Raw genomic sequence first — 16,941 nt, 5'->3', positions numbered from 1 at the left:
TAGTTTCTTGAGAGATTTTATTATGAATGGATGTTGAATTTTGCTAAAATGCTTCATCTGCATCATTGAAATAATTATGTTCTTCACTTGTCTGCTGATATGGTAAATTACATTGATCGATTTTCAAGTGTCGAACCAACCTAGCATCCCCCACTTGTGTTATCTTTTTTAATATACTGCTGGATTTGATTTGCTAACATTTTGCTGAGGACTTTTGTGTCTATGTCCATAAGGTATATTTGGGCTTTAGATTACTTTTCATGAAACCTTGGTCTTTGTCTAGTTTTGGTATCATGTTAGTATCGGCCTCATAAAGTAAGTTGGAAAATGTTCTACCCTTTACCATTTTTTGGAAACATTTCTCTAGAACTGGTATTATTTCTTCCTTACGTGTTTGGAAAAATTCACCACCATGTAGCACTGATCAGACTACTTCTTCTTGAGTGAGCGTTGGGAGTTTGGGTCTTTCAGGCAATTTTTCCATTCCGTGTAAGTTCTCAAATGTATTAGTGTAAAGTTGTTCATAATCTTTTAATTCCTGTAAGATGTATAGTAAAGTCTTTTCTTTCATTTCTGATATTGGTAATCGGTATCTTCTCTCCTCTTTTTCCTTGATCAGACTGACTAGGAATTTGTAAGTTATGGCTCAATAACTTTTTCTCTATTATTTTCCTGTTTTCTATTTCATTGATTTCTGCTCTATATTTCCTTCCTTCGGCTTCCTTTGTGTTTAACTTGCTTTCCTTTTATAATTTCTTAAGGTGGTAGCTGAGATCATTGTTGGAGACTTTCCTTCTTTATAAGTAATTAATTCTATACATTTTCCTCTGAGCATTTCTTTAGGTGCATCACACATTTTTTGAATATGTTGTGTTTCCATTTGTTTAATTCAAAATACATTAGAATTTCCTTCATGATTCCTTCTTTGATCCACAGATTATTTAGAAGTGTGTTTTTAAATTTCTAATTATAGTTTTTGCTGTATCTTTCTCTTATTCAATCCTAGTTCAACACTATTGTCATCAAAGAACATGCTTTGTATTATTTAAGTCCTTATAAATTTGCAGGTATTAGTTTCATGGGCCAGCATATGAATTACTTTGGTGAATGTTCCATGTGTATTTGAAAAGAATGCTTATTTTGTTATTAGGTTCTACACATGTCAATTAAGTCAGGTTGGCTGACAGTGTCTTTCAGGTCATCGACCACAAGTTGGTAGACCGCGTCCTCAGTGTCCTTCAGTTCCTCTGGTATAGTCCAGGTCTTCTTCACGAGTCACATAGCCATAAATATGTACGCACTTAATAACAGAATTGAAGAATACATAAAGCAACATGATGTAACTAAAAAAAAAGGAAAGACAAGTCCACAATTATATTTGAAGACATCAACACTGATAGAACAAGTAAATGAAGAGAAGTTACAAGAGAAAAGAATAGAAAAACTGTAAATTCTATCTGTATTTCTACATCATCGTTAGCATATCATCAAACATTTATGCCCCCCTGGTATATACTTGACCATTAGGAGTTGCAAACTTCTATGTTCACAAGAGCCAAGCAGATGAGTAGATAAGTGGAGGTGGCTGGCTGACACTCAGCTTTTGAGGGTGTCAGGGAAACAACAGGAAAAGGTACAGCCCTGAAGCACAGGAGAGGACATGTCCAGTCTAAGGGGAAAAGCCCTACTCAGCTGTTCCAGAGTGAGTAACATGATGTAAAATATGACCAGGACTTCTGTTTTGGCTTAGAAACCAGAAACCCACATCTTTAACTGAAATATCCTCCATTTTTTAATGTTGGAAAGGTAAATCAAAATAGTACTTGAAATATTGTGTGGACCAATACCTTAGTATAAAAAAACTTGGCTGTAAGCCAAGTCCAACCTAAGGGCCTTTGCCTTGCAACTTCAGGTATAAATGTCAATTATTCCTCTTGGATATTTACTTTTTAGTTGGAGTAATGACATAGGCACTCGGGTTATACACTTAGGATCTGTTGAGAACAAAGTGGGAAACATTGACTCATTCAACAAACAGGCCCTTACCACCTACTATATACCAAGCATTACTCTAGCAGTAGAGATTTATCAGTGAAAAAACAGATGAAATCTTTGCCCTCAAGGATTTTATAATCTAGTGAGAAGATAAGGATAATGAAAATCACAAATAAATAAATAAATAAATAAATACCATAATGAGTTATATGATATGTACTATAAAAAAAAAAAGTGTAATTGCCAGGGTAGAAGGGCTACAATTTTATCAGAACACAGACACATGATCACTGAGAAGGTGACAACTGAGCAGAGACTTAAAGACATGAAGGAGGGATCCATAGACATCTAGAAGAAGGGCATGCCAAGAAAAGGAAAGAGCCAGTGCAGAGCCCCCAGGGTGCAGGGAAGGCACAGAACTTTCACGACTTCTCTAGGTGCACCCTTCTCCCCAAATCTCCGGGTGTTCAGCAACCCAGAAGCTCTCCAAACCTTGTTCGCTTGCATTTGTATGGAGGCTTCGTTACACAGTCATGATTGATTAAACCATTGGCCACTGGCGATTGATTCAACCTCTAGGTTCTCTGCCCTCCCCAGAGGTCAGAAACAGGACTGAAAGTTTCAACCCTCTAATCACATAGTTGGTTCTCCTGGCAACCCATCCTTAGGTTAGTTGCAAAAGCCACCTCATTAACATAAAGGAGACACCTTTATCACTCTCAACACTTAGGGAATTCCAAGGGTTTGAAGAGTTTGAACCCTGGATGAAGACAAACTATATATGAGAAATATATTTTGATCATCTAAATGACAAATGTATCTTTTTCTTACAAATGACAATATCATAAAAGTGTTGCTTGAACAAAGTGAGCCCCGGGGAAAGGATCAATCAAGATTAGGCAGGAAGCAGAGAGCATCTTCAAAGGAGTCACTGAAGAGTGTTGAGTATAAAGACTACAAAGCTGTGGACAGAGGTAAGGTAAACCAACAAGGTCAGGCCCTGGAGAGTTAGCAATAGCACTCCTTGGCCAGAAGGGGTCAGCAGAGAGCAGGATTCCCAGAGCCCGGAGAAGGCTGGCTATAGGAGCGTTACTGACTGACGTGGTCTTTGCTAAAAGAACAGAGTTATGGCCACGACCAGGCTTGGCAGGGAAGGAAAGAGAGGACTAACTACCCCGGTCTCTCTCAGCTCCCATCTCCCCCATCCCAAACCAGCGCCTGCCATCGACTGATCCAACTACAAGCCAAAAGACTGTGAAGAAGGTTTGAAGATTCCCGTGACCAGTCTCCCGGAGAAGAGAGAGGGATGGAAAAGGCTGAAGAGTGAATCTGGGGGACAAGATGAGAGTGTCCAGGACAGAGAGAGCAGTGGGAGATGAGGTCAGAGAGGTGTGAGGTTTTGTAAAGCCTGATAGAGTGTTTCAAGAATGTTGGCTTTTGCTCTAAGTGAAATGTGGAGCCACCACGGGACTTCTAGCAGGAGACTGAGGATTTGACCTGTATTTTACCAAGATTGTACCACTCTGGCTGCTCTGTAGAAATGGATTGTGTGTGAGGGAAGGGCAGGGGTGGAGTCCCTTGGCCCTGACCTGGACCATGGTGGTAACAGTGGAGGTGGTGAGAAGTGTTCTAATTCTGGATATTTCCAAGAAGATCTAAAAAGATTTCCAGATGGACTAAGAGGAGGACGTAAGAGAAAGGCAAGCATTGGGATGACTAATGTTTTGGCCTGAGCACCTAGAACGATCGAGTTGCCTTTAACTGAGAGGGGAGAGCCAGCAAGTAGAGCTAACTTAGCAGTGTGGGTGGGTGGGTGGTGGACATATTCAATTTGAGTCTATTAGACATCCAAATGAAGGTACTGAGTAGACGTTTGAATATACCAGTTTGGAGCTCATAAGAAAGATTTGGACTGGAAATATAAATTTGGGAACCAGCAACAATGAAATATATTGGAAATATGAGAAGGGAGAAGCACTACCAGATGGGGAAGCAAAGAAAGCTTCACAGAGCAGGGGGCATGTCATTTGCATCTTGAAGGATAGAATTGTGACAGCAGAAATAAGTGAGAAGAGCATTCCAGCCAGAGGAAAAGCCACTTGGAAAAGTGCTAAGATGGGAAATTAGAGGCAGGTTTGGAGAAGGCCAGTAGAGTCAGCAGGTAGACTTGTTGTTAAAGGAAGTCAGAGGCAGAAATGCAGCTAGAACATGGTTCCTCGTTTCCAGTTCATTCATGCAGTTGTCATATATTCATCAAACATCTCTGGGCTACCTACTCGGTCTAGGTGCTATGCTCTGTTCTGAACATTAATAATAAAAACACGTATTGAGCATTAATTATGCACTCAGAGGGAAAGAAGTCACCATCAACGAAACGAAAAGGCAACTGTGGAATGGAAGAAAATATTTGCAAATCACAGATCTGATAAGGGGTTATTATCCAAAACAATATTTAAAAAAAAAAAAACACCTCACACAAGTCAGTAGCAAAACACAAACCCTTTGACTAAAAAATCGGCTAAGGAACTAAATAGACATTTTCCCAAAGACAGACAGATGGCCAACAGGTACATCAAAAGGTGTTCAACGTTGCTAATCATCAGATGAATGCAAATCAAAACCACAGTGAGACAATATCTTACACCTGTTAGAATGGCTGTTAGCGAAAAGACCGGAGATAACAAGTCTCAGCAAGGGTGTAGAGGCAAGGAAGCTCTTGTGCACTGTTGGTGGGAATGCACACTGCTACAGCCACGATGGAAAAAAGTATGAAAGTAAACAAATTCAATTAAAAATAGAAGTAAACAAATTAAAAATAGAACTACTAGCAACAATGATCCAGCAATTCCACTTCTGGGTCTTTACCTGAAGTAAATGAAATCACTCTTTAAAGAGATATCTGTACTGCATGTTCATTGCAGCATTATTTACAATAACTTCAGTGTCTACTGACAGATGAATAAGGAAAAGACCCATATTACATATATGTGTATATATATATATATACACACACATATATATAGCACATAAATATTATATATATATATCTCCAGTAAGTTTTTGCTATTAGTTTTTGTTAATCTATGTATTAGCAAATATATATTTAAATATATATATGTACACGTATATGTATATTTTTTTTAAGTTTACCTATTTATTTTGAGAGAGTGGGAGCAGGGGAGGGGCAGAGAGAGAGGGAGCGCAAGAGAATCTCAAGGAGGCTCCGCACTGTCAGCACAGAGCCCGACGTGAGGCTCGAACCCACGATTCATAACATCATGACCTGAGCCAAAAGCAAGAGTCAGACACTTAACCGACTGAGCTGCCCAGGCACTCCTCAAACATACATTTCCAATGGAATAATAGTCAGCCATTAAAAAAGGAGGAAATTCTGCCATTTGCAACAACAGGAATAGACCTTGTGGGATAATTATGCTAAGTGAAATTAGTCACTTAGAGAAAGACAAATGATGTCACCTATATGTGGCACCCAAAAAAAACCCCAAATTCATAGAAACAGAGAACAGATTGGTGGTGGCCAGGGGTAGAAGGTGGGGTGTAAGCAAAATGGGGGAAAGTGGTCAAAAGGTACAAACCTCCAGTTACAGGATAAGTAAGTCCTAGCCATGCGACATATAGCATAGTGATATAATTAACAATACTGTATTGTATATTCGAAAATTGCTAAGAAAGATCTTAAAACTTCTCATCATGGAAAAAAAAATTTGTAACTACATGAGGTGATGGACGTCAATGAAATGTATTATGGTCATCATTTTGCAATATACACGTGTAACAAATCATTATGTTGTGCACCGAAAACTAATACAATGTTATATGTCAATTACATCTCAATAAAGCTGGAAACAAAAGTGATGAACGAAAGAAAAATACAAGAAGAGTGAAATTTTTACAAATATATATATATATATATATATATATATATATATATATGAGACACCTACTTTGTGCTGGACATTCTCCAAGGCAGTAGGAATAGAGCAATGAATGAACTAGACCCAGATCCAAGCTCCTAGGGAACTTTCAGAGTAAAGTTTGTCCTGCTTTCACAAAGACCCACCTGGCAATGTGCACCCTCCTGGAGACTCACCTACAGCCCTAGTCCAAGAGCACTCACCTTTTACCCACTTCCTACTCCGCCCTCTACATCAAGATGCCCGGCTCTTTGGTTTTTATAACTAATGCTTTATTTCAAATTTTATACTTTCATGACGAGAACTCTTTTTATATTATATGGATCCCTGGAATAAATTTCCTGTCAACAAAGTAAAAAACAAAAGGGAGGGGAGAAAAGAAAAAGAACTTCCCTGAGTCCCCCTAGCACTCTACCAAAGCTATATTAACATTACCCCCGTTTAAAGACCAGGAAACAAGAGTCTGAATGACGTGCCCCAGCTCACTCAGATGACAGGGCACAGCAGAGCCAGGGTTCGAGCCAGGGCCGTGGGACTCCGGGGCTCCGTCCTTACCACTCCGGTTAGTGCCCGTCACTCTTGCAGGAAAGGCGAAGCAGCATCTGTGGCTGGAGAGCCCTTGTCACATGGTAGCAGATTACCAAGCCACGGGCGGGCTAGGTGTTCTCCCGGCTTCCCTCTGCACGGATGAGCATCGTGCCCTTGCCAAGGGTCAGGGGAGGACCTGGCGGCCGCAGCTCGGGAGGGGCGGGGCTGCTGACCTGCTGACCCGGCAGAGGTCACCAGTGGCCGGCTGTGACCTCACCCGGGACAGCTGATGCTCTTTCAACGTGTCAGTTTCCTATTTCTTGGCTCCCACAGCCAGCCTGGGGTCAAGGGGCGGGCGACGGGAGCCCCACCCTGGGAGGCTGGCAGCGCAGGAGTCCATTCCTGCTTGTTCTCCTCCAACCCACTTTAAAGAGAAAGAAACTGAGGCCCATAACGACTAAATAATTTCTTCAACCCTTTTAGGCAATCCCGTGGCAAAGCCCGCATTAGAACGCAAAGCCCGCATTAGAACGCAAAGCCCGCATCAGAACGCAAACCCCGCATCAGAACTCAAACCCCGGGACCTTCAATTCAGTGTGCTTCCGCGAACGTGCTAACACCAATAAGCTCAGGCTTGAAAATCAGGTTCCCTAGTGAACAAGCTGGGATAGGATGGTGTGTCAGGACACGAGCCCAGGACGGACACTCCCCACCGCTCCCAGGGAAAGGAATGTCTCCTCAGTCCAGCTATCTTTCAGGGACACTCGGGTTTTGCAATCAGCGGACTCAGCAAAGGGCAAGGGAAGGAGGAATCCTTCCGCCCAACGAACCCAGGTCAGATGTCCTTCCTGGGGAGACTTGCATCTGGGCCAAAAGAGGCCTGTGCAAGCAGCAGGCCTGGAACTAGTGACAAATAGGAGTTTCAACACCCCTCCACCCCCACCCCCGTTCGGGAGCCGTAAATAAGCGGAAGAAGGCACAGCGAGAAGAGGACGAGGAGGAGAAAAGTCATGGCCAAGCGCGTTGTGTCCCGAAGGGCCTTAACCAGCAGGGGGCAGTACAGACACAGCATCTGAGCTACAGAGAAAATCCGCCGCGGTGACCTTTTTTTATTCTTTGCAGGTGCAGCGATCACCACCACCACCCTGTGATTGTACAACAGGTCCCTGTTTGTAAAAGCTCGTCCGAAGTCAGCGACTCCTTACATCCTTGCACCACGAAGCAGCAGGCCTTTGTGTGAGGAACATGTCAGCTGACTTCTCTGAGGTCTTATTTCTAATAGTCTTAGAAATAAGCAGAGATGAGTTTTCTCACATATGGGGGTGCGGGCGTGTGTGACAGGGAATACACAAACAGGAGCTTCATCACTTAAAACGTATAAAATAATATACACCAGAAACACACGCACACACACACACACACACACACACACACACACATACACACACACACACACACACCCCACAGCACCAACCTCACATCCGTCTTCAACAATTCTGCCTAATGATAAAGTCTAGATGCTTCCAACCTACACAGAACCACATTCCTATAGCGCTGAAGCAAACAAGCAGACAAACGTCACCCACACACTTACGAGCACAGTCAGCAAAAGTGAGACAGAACGTTTTAAACACATAGGTGAGCTCTTCTCAACTCTTAAAGTGTTTTAATACCCTACACTGCTACTTTCCCAAACCTTAAAATGCAAACGAGCCCTTTGGGAATCTTACTAAAATGTAGATTCTGCTACTGTAGGGCTGAGGGAGGGCCCAAGTTTTTGCATGTCCTGGCAAGCTCCCAAGTGACCAGTGGCTGCTGGTCTACGGACCACACTTTAAGAAGCAAGGCCACAGCCCATGTCACCCAGGGCCAATGCTTTCCCTGGACGGAGGCCTCCAGTTAGCTTGAGATGGGGGAAAGAGAGCTGCAAACCCCTTGGTTCCTTATCTTTCACTCTGAGCATCTCCCCACTGAGAGTAACTCTGGTGTTTAAAGACACATTTGTTTATATACGGCCCTTAAAGCCTGTCAGTTAACCTGAACCTAACCTGTAGAAACTATGATCCTATAATAGCTCCAGGCTTCCAAGTCATTCCAAGGACTATTTCCACTATTACGAGATTTGGGGGTCTGATCCTCTGATATGTGTGAGTCCCACATATGCAACACCACCATTGACTTACAGCAGAGAAAGAATTTTTGTGAGTGTTTTATTTTGTTTTGTTGTCACTCAGTTCCAGTGGTTCTCAACCAGGGGCAATTTTGCCTCCTGGGAACATTTGACGATAACCAGGGACCTTTCTGGTTGTCACAGCTGGCTACTGCATTCCGGTGGGCCAAGGTCAGAGATGCCGCTAGACATCCTACAGTGCACAGGACAGGCCCCGCAACCAAGAACGATCCCGCCCAAAATGTCAGTGGCACCAGGGTCAAGAAACCCGGCCCTATTCAATCCACTCACCCTGATCCATATCTTCGGCAATCTATTGAATGATTATTTGAATATTGCCACAGATCAGGGGAAAGAAAAAGAGGGCGGACAGCCTTTCATACTGGACCTTAGAGGTCTTGCTGTCTTGGTGCCTGAGGCATCCGGTGGTGGGCCTGCCTTCCAACTCTGGACAAGCTGGACAAGCTGGACAGAATGGACAAGTCGTGGACAAGCTGGATGGAATGGACCGGTTATACAAAATCTCTCAGCTTTCACCCCCTCGGATGTCAAGCGACTGTTAGCCCCTGTAAGAGGACAGGGATGTCTCTATAGGGGGTCTCTCTTTGGGACAGCAAAGTATATACATCCTCCTTGCACAGAGGAGTGCTTGTGGGTTTACTGAAGGAATGAATGATACCTGACATGCTTATAACAATCTTCCTTTAGCACTCTGATGGTCACTCCTACTTTTTCAATCTGGATGAGAAACTTGAATGTTAGGGATTCCTATCACTAGCTGCACCTTGTCCTGGCAAAGCCAGACTTGCACTCCAGGATTTGCACAGCATCCTTCACTATGCGTGTACTGTCTTGGAAGTAGGAAAGGCTAGCGTCAGACAGCCTGGGGGCAAATCTTAGACACGAGCTTGGACATTTGATTTACTCTCCCTAAGCCTCAGTTTCTCCATTTGAAATAATAAAGGGAATAACACTTCCTATCTCATGGGGCACTGGGAAGAATCAAAGTTAAGTGAGATGGTAACATGCCAAGCCCTTAGCGCAGCATCTGGCCCACAGCAAGCTGTCAGTAAAAAGGGGCTTTGTCATGCTTTTGGTCTCCAGCCTCCAAATCAAGGGCACCCGCTCGGTTCCCTGTCCAAACAGCAGTAGAGCCTGAGTACCAAAATCAGAACCTGGCCTCAGAGACCAGGCTGACCCAGCTCCTTTCTGCTGTGTGGAAAGTCGGGAGCTGACCCTCCCCACTCCCCGCTCCATGTGCCTGAACAGAGGGGTTCTGAAACCAATATTCCCTACTCTTCTGCGTGCCGGCTTAGTCCTATTCAGAAGACAGCCCGATGACTAGATACACCGCATTTTCATTCTCCTCAAAGGCCAAAGGACACCAATAAAGACATCAAAGCTCAAAATTGTTTGGAGAGCAAAGAAACAAATGAGGAGAGAAAAATGTAGTCTTTGATTCAATAATGAATTTTGCATCAAGGGCTCCGGATCACAGTTCACCAGAGACCATGCTGCCGCACGTTCTGCATTCCATTTTTTATGAGAAAGAGGAACATGGCGGCGGGGGGGGGGGGGGGGGTTGGGGGATGGAGGGGACACACAAACCGGTATTAAGGGCATATTAAAGAAAAGGTATTCAAGCATATATCTTGATTTGAGCATGTGGACCCAAACCATTTATATTTTATAGCATAGTAAAAGCTTGGAGCAGAAAAGGAGCATCTAGTCCAAACTCTTTGTCTTCTAGATGAGCAAACCGAAGCCTCTGGGCATTAAATAAGGGCCCCACACTTTCAGCCTCATAGCAACCGACTTAGGCAGGGGAGCCATGGGGCTTGTTCCTCCATCCACTCCTGCCTCACTCTAGGATTTGACTCTTGCCTGGAAGGGTCTGGAAGGAAGCTTGGCATCCTTCTTCTCCCAGGGCACCATTCTCGCTGGGCTTGCAAAGCTCATGCATTCATTCACGTGCTCTTTACTGAGCACTTACGATATGCCAGACACCATTCTTGGTACTCGAACTACAGAGAAGGACCGGACAGGTGCTTGTCCCTAATGCACCTGCCTTCCAGGGGGCTACCCGGTCTGCAAAAGGGCGCGACCCAGCTCTACAACAGAATTCTGGTGATGTTCCATGCTCCCGGGGGAAGTAACATAGCTTGTGTTAAGGGAGAGGGACTGGCGTTCGCTAGAGATGAGATCTGACCCCTGAGAAGTAGCCAGTCATGTGGAAGTCAGAGGGAACAGCGTTCTAGTTAAAAGGAACAGCAACCCCAAACACCCGAGGCAAGCAAGGGAGGCAGAGTGACCAGAAAGGAAGCCGGTGGGGCCAGAATAGAATGAACAAGGAGAAGGTGGTAGGAGCGGAGCTGGGCTGGGAGCACTTGCCCCAGGACCCCAGGAGGTGGAAGCAAGACTGAGATTCGGACTGGAGTGTCCAGGCTCACAGTTGTTATAGTTCTGCATCAATTATGCTACGCAGACCCTTCTCTCATGTTGAGTCACCCACCAGGTCAGCTACAAGAGGACCCTGCCACACTGGGAGGACCCCGGCCATGCCGAGCTCACACTCAGGATATGGCATGGGGCAAGCCTCCAAAGGCCGAGGGAGCCCCCAAGACCAGACGGACCAGACAGCATGGAGATGGGAAGTGGACCCATCCCTCCCTAGTAGGCGCCATGACTCATACAAAGTTAGTCAGTCATGAATCAGTCCTGCCAGCCCAGAGGAAGGGCTCAATAGAGTCTAAGGCTAATTTTAAAAACCACTATTATTAATTTTTGATCCCACAAGAACTCATGAATACATTTTCCGTATTTAAAAAAATGAAATGAAACGAAACATGGTCCCTAAGGCTAGTGTCCCCTTAAGACTCCTCTCCTCCAGGGGCACCCAGGTGGTTCAGTCAGTTAGGCAACAGACTTCGGCTCAGGTCATGATCTCATGGTTCGTGAGCTCGAGCCCCACTTTGGGCAAACCCCGCTCCTCTCCCTCTCTCTCCCTCTCTGCCCTCATGGGATTCTCTCTCTCCCTCTCTCTCTGCCCCTCGCTCACTTGCACCCTCTCTCAAAAAATTTTTTTTTAAAAATTAAAAAAGAAAGACTCCTCTCTGCCAATCCTGGCCATCGGGTCAGTTCCCCAGCTCTCTCTCACCTGGACCTAAATACAATTATTATTCCAGCCCATCTCAAACGCCCTAAAATGCACTCCTAGGAAAGATAGTGTGGTTTCTATGTGTTCATTCGAATAACTGGTGGCACACTGTATATACTGGTCTGCAGCCTGTCCTTGTCCCCACCAGACAGTAGGTCTTGAGCAGCTCTCCAGGTTCTGACGTCAGCACTCACCTCGCTTTGCTCATTTGCCGTGTCATATTCCTTAGTATGATACGTCGCTGCTCGCCTCCCTCTGAACTGGCATTTAAACTGTTTCCACTTCCCTTTGTATCACAAAGACAATCACGCTGCAGTGAAATTTCCTCTCTGTCCACCATGTGGGGATTCTTCTGTGATGGGGGGAGAACTCTACTCTTAGAGGCAATCCCCGAACGGAAGCAGAATCAGCTCTGGGAATGTCTAAGCCCCTAGGGAGCATCTAGACCCCACAGACCTTGCCTTACCGTCACTGCCCTATTCCCTGGACGCCACTGGGACTCTGTAGAAGGAGGGACTTAGTTTCGATGGGCTCTAAAAACTCTCCCAGCGGGGGCAACCTAAAACTCCCCCAATGCCAGGGAGTGAACAGTGGGACTTTCTCACAAGTAGAGGTGTGCTGCCCTTTCAGAGGTTATGAGGCACTGGCAGGAGGCCTGTAGATTTCAACGCCACTCCCAACAGTGCACTGTGCTTTAATGGTGTTCCTGGGGAAGTGACTAGTGCACACATACCACGGACTTCTGTTTGCCCTTTACCAGGGCCTTCCTGGATATCAGGGGATATGATGTTACTTCCCACAAATTCTGTGTAAATAACTGAGCCGGAGTGGCTAATTTGTAATGAGATGAGGGGAAAATAATCACCACCTACTTTGCATAGACCGGAGTTCACAAAGCACACAGTTTCTCATTTCATCTCTGGAACTACCCTGAGATATACACAGGGAAGGGATAATTACAGTACGGATTATGATAATGTTTCATGGCAACTGTTATTCATTACAGCTGAGCAGATTCAGACAACAAGAATGAATTGGTTGCCCAAGGTCACATAGCGAGGAAGCGAGGGCAAACCCAAAACTCGGGTCTTCTGACTGCTAGTCCATTTCTCTGTACTTCCCAGCTGTGCCGCCGTGAAGACCCGCTTATAATTCTGAATGCCTAAGGGACAGGTGCCCCCTTGGCAGACTCTGCAGGATATAGTGGAAGACCATATTCAGAGATAGACTTAGGTCTTAAGGGGCCAAGTGAATCAAGAGGGAAGCAAGCCAAGTTCGGGGTAGGAGGGCAGGGCAGTTAATTCAACTGGACTCTGAGATGAGTAAGTCTGTGTTGTCTGAGAGAATTTTACTCCACCCATTAATTAAAGATACTCTCTGGGATACTTTGGTTAGCTGGTCATGCAGGGCCTCTCTAGGGAGGTAGCAATTAAGCAAAGACCTAGAGGAAGAGGAGCTTCCAGCTTTGCAAAGAAGCAGGGAAGAGCAAAGCAGGTGTAGGGAACAGCATGTGCAAAGTTCCCAGATGGACAACCTCACAGCAAGGCTGGGGACCCCCTCTGCGCGGAGCCAAAGGGAGTGGGGGCAGGAGGTGAAGGGGGTCCCTTGATGACTGGCCTGGGCAGTCAGTGCTAGAGGAGCCCAAAGGATGGCTTCCAGGAGAAGACAGGACTTGAGGGCATCTTGAGGAAATGACTGGCGTCATTCAAGGGAGACAGCAGGAGAGGGCACTACAAGCAGAACTGTAGGCAGAGGAGAAATGGTCAGTGAATAATGGGTAAGACTGTCTCTTAACTGTCAAATGGACGGAGGGGTTAGAAGGCTCACTGACATCCCATTGGGACGCCAATAAGGAAACTGAGCCCAGTGAAGCCTGGCCAAGGGAATGGCAGGGCTCAGTCCAGCTCCCAGATCCACCAAATTCCCACCCTCCCATCCGGAGCTGGCTCCACCCCAGCCTCTTCTGCTGGCAGGGCCACTGTCAGGAAGGAGGCCTGGGCTGTGGTCGGATGTGAGTAGAAGGCCTCAGCAGAACCCTGCGGTGGAACCGTCTGGCCAGAGCTCCCCCGCAGCCAGCACTGCAAGCCCCCAATACTCTGAACTCAAAGCCAATTCCTTTGTTCCCGCCCCGCCCCCCAGAAGCTTCCCAAAGACCTGGGGGACACCTTTGATATTTTTTTAAACATTTTTGCACAAAACAATGTAAGGAACCAGGGGGAAAGCATGGCTCCATCACCAAACTGTTTGGGCCAGAAAAATAGGCCCGTGTCCTGCCAATTCCATTGCAGTTTGGGAGATCCCCCCAGGGAGGAAAGGGGCGCGCACAGGGAGTCAGGTCCGGGAGCACCACACAAAGCACCATTTCCTGGTGGGAAGTCTACTCTTTGCTCAGGGCCTAAGGCTCAGCACAAATTAGTGGTGCCCCTGGGGGATCAAAGGTCTCTGCACCAGCCTGGAACATGGTCAGATCTTCTGCCAAACTCCAACCATAGGTCACTGGGATACTTAGAGCCAAGAACACTAGAGTAAAAGGTACCTCAGGACTCATCTGGTCCAATCCTCCACTTATAAAACTCAGGCCCAGAGAGCCACCTCCAAATCAGCCAGGTTCTTCCGAGGTAAACAACAGCAAAGTGTATGAGCATCTAATGATGCCTGACACAGTGCTAAGTCGTGATGCCTGTCACCGCTGCAGAGGCTAACAGTGAAGTAGATAGTGTTATGACCCCTGCTTCACCCACAAAGAACCTACCTAGCCTAAAGAGATTAAGTCACTTGCCCAAGGTCACACAGCAAGGAAGAGTAGTCAGGACTCCAGTCCAGACCACTTTACCCCACGGCCCCAGGCCTCCTCACAGCCCGCTGCATCAGGACTGTAAGCAGGATCTCTGACCTCCCAGCCTCGTAGGGCATTTCCAACCCAGGTTCACTAATGCCGAACGTGGTCTTGACCATGTGCATTGGGCTCAGCTCTTCCACAAAGAAGCCTCTAGACTCCCCACCTGCATCCGGTCCTGCCTCCGCCTGGACCTGTGACGTTCTTTTTCTAGTGCTGCACCTGCTCCTTCCCCACAACCCTCCGCCAAACCAGGATGGCTCTTCCTGCTTCTTCAGCTCAGCTCAAATGTCACCTGTTGAGAGAGACACCCGTCTTTAATGTCTACTCCCAGCCCCTCTTCACGTACTTTACAGACTGCAATTATAAGTCTGCGTGTTTGTGTGTGTATTGTCTCCTCCGCTATGTTTCTGGCAGGCACAGTTCCTGGCGCAGATAGACAATTAGAAGATGTAAAGTGAAGGAACAACCGAATGAATGAACCAGAAAACGAAAGAATACCTTAGTTCTTCTTCGAATAAGTGCCTGCACAGAAGCTTACCCTTGTCCAAGTGATTTTGTTAAGACTACATAATCCAGGGGGCGCCTGGGTGGCTCAGTCGGTTAAGCGTCTGACTTCAGCTCAGGTCACGATCTCACGGTCCGTGAGTTCGAGCCCCGCGTCGGGCTCTGGGCTGATGGCTCAGAGCCTGGAGCCTGCTTCCGATTCTGTGTCTCCCTCGCTCTCTGCCCCTCCCCCGTTCATGCTCTGTTCCTCTCTGTCTCAAAAATAAATAAAAGCGTTAAAAAAAATTAAATATAAAAAAGACTACATAATCCAAAAAGTTACTTTGACCCAAGAGCCTGATAATTATGAGTGTGTATTCCCATGTCTTTTTCTACGTCATATAGAGATAGGTATATGTGGTACCTATATGGGATCCCATTTATGGGAAAATGATTTAACTATGTTATATGATATGTATATTCTACATGTTCTATAGATTACATAACACATAGGTCCACCAATATACATCACCCTAAAAAAAAAAGTACAGAGTATATTTTTTCTGCAATTTGCTTATCTAACCACCTACCCTGAACGTTCTCCCCCGCTACCACATATAATCTGCCTCTTCTCGCGAACAACTACGTATTATTTTCGAAAAATAAAAATTAAAGTACTCACTCTTGGTGGGATACTCAAATAGTCTAAGAATGGCAAGTAGAAATCACTGGATCATAAGCACCTCTTCCCACCATTGCCACATCTCCCAGGCCAGAAGGATGTGGTGTCCAGAGAAGGCTGAGTGAGGGGGTATTCGTGAATGGACAGGAGCACACAGCAGTGCGGTGAGAGGCACAGGCTCCCGTGCAGGAGACAGATGTGGGGTGCAGCTGGATGAGAGCGAAAGAAGGGCAACTAGGAAGAAAAGTTGGGGAGCCTAGGGCTGGGTTCGTCAGGGAGAGCCTCGAGAGGGTCAGAATATGGGGAAGAAAGCTAGAAACCACCCCAGTCGGGGACCGGAAGTCGAAAGACAGAGGGGCTCTTGGAGCAGAAGAGAAGCATAATGGGGAAGTTCTTCCATCCCACGAAGAAGGTGGACAATCTGTCTCCCAGCGGTTTTCCCACCTGGCTTTCCAACACCCAGGAGCATTTGCCTGTTTCCGAGTGAGACGTGTTTATCTCCATTCTGGAGTCTCAAAGTTCAAAACAAACTTCCAAACAAAGGGACCCTCCGCTCTGCAGTTTTCGGCTTCATTCTCTTGCAAGGACAGAGCCAAGATTCTGCTTTCCTGATGACTTTCACAGCCAATTCCACCGGGAATCCCACCCCCAGCTTCCTTCTGCGTCTTTCCTGGCTGCCTCCGATTGTTGTGGACATCCTCACGGGTATAGTTTTTTTTTGTTTGTTTGTTTTGTTTTTAGCTTCTTTTAACTCTTTTCTTCCTATCTTTATAATGATGCAGGAAAAATAAGATTGTTTTCCCAACAGCAATTTGGGGCTGGTAGAGTGGACCAAAGTTCTCTCCAAAGAGCTGGATTCATCAGCATATATTATGAAAAAGAACCCTAGACAAGAAGAACCAATCAGTCAAGCTCCCTGTAGTTGGAAAATTCTGAGACATGTTTTCATGGCCATCACTCTATGGAAAAGCCCAACAGGTTTGCATAAGTAGAAAATGACAAGAATGTCTCTGAGGGCAGGTATAAGTGAGGGATATACTAAAACTCAGCACACGTCATGTTCATTTGCTAAGCATTACACTGAGTATTTTAATACACATAATAATCCATGAGGTGGAAACCATATTAATGTCCATTCTACAGATGAAGAAT

The 16,941-nt window shown here is 45.7% G+C and overlaps 1 long non-coding RNA gene across 1 annotated transcript; it reads right to left on the bottom strand.

The window, feature by feature from the left end:
* LOC122493756 lies at positions 1–6,963 on the bottom strand. The gene is made up of 2 exons (XR_006300036.1): positions 6,486–6,963; positions 1–1,343 (listed from the first exon to the last, which is right to left on the bottom strand). It is a non-coding gene; the product is annotated as an uncharacterized LOC122493756 (long non-coding RNA).
* Between the last annotated feature and the right edge of the window lie 9,978 nt (positions 6,964–16,941).

The sequence above is a fragment of the Prionailurus bengalensis genome, chromosome A1, assembly GCF_016509475.1.
Source record: "Prionailurus bengalensis isolate Pbe53 chromosome A1, Fcat_Pben_1.1_paternal_pri, whole genome shotgun sequence".
NCBI classification, from domain to species: Eukaryota; Metazoa; Chordata; class Mammalia; order Carnivora; family Felidae; genus Prionailurus; species Prionailurus bengalensis.
Note: the sequence above shows the minus strand (reverse complement) of the source record. Positions and strands in the feature narration are given on the sequence as shown.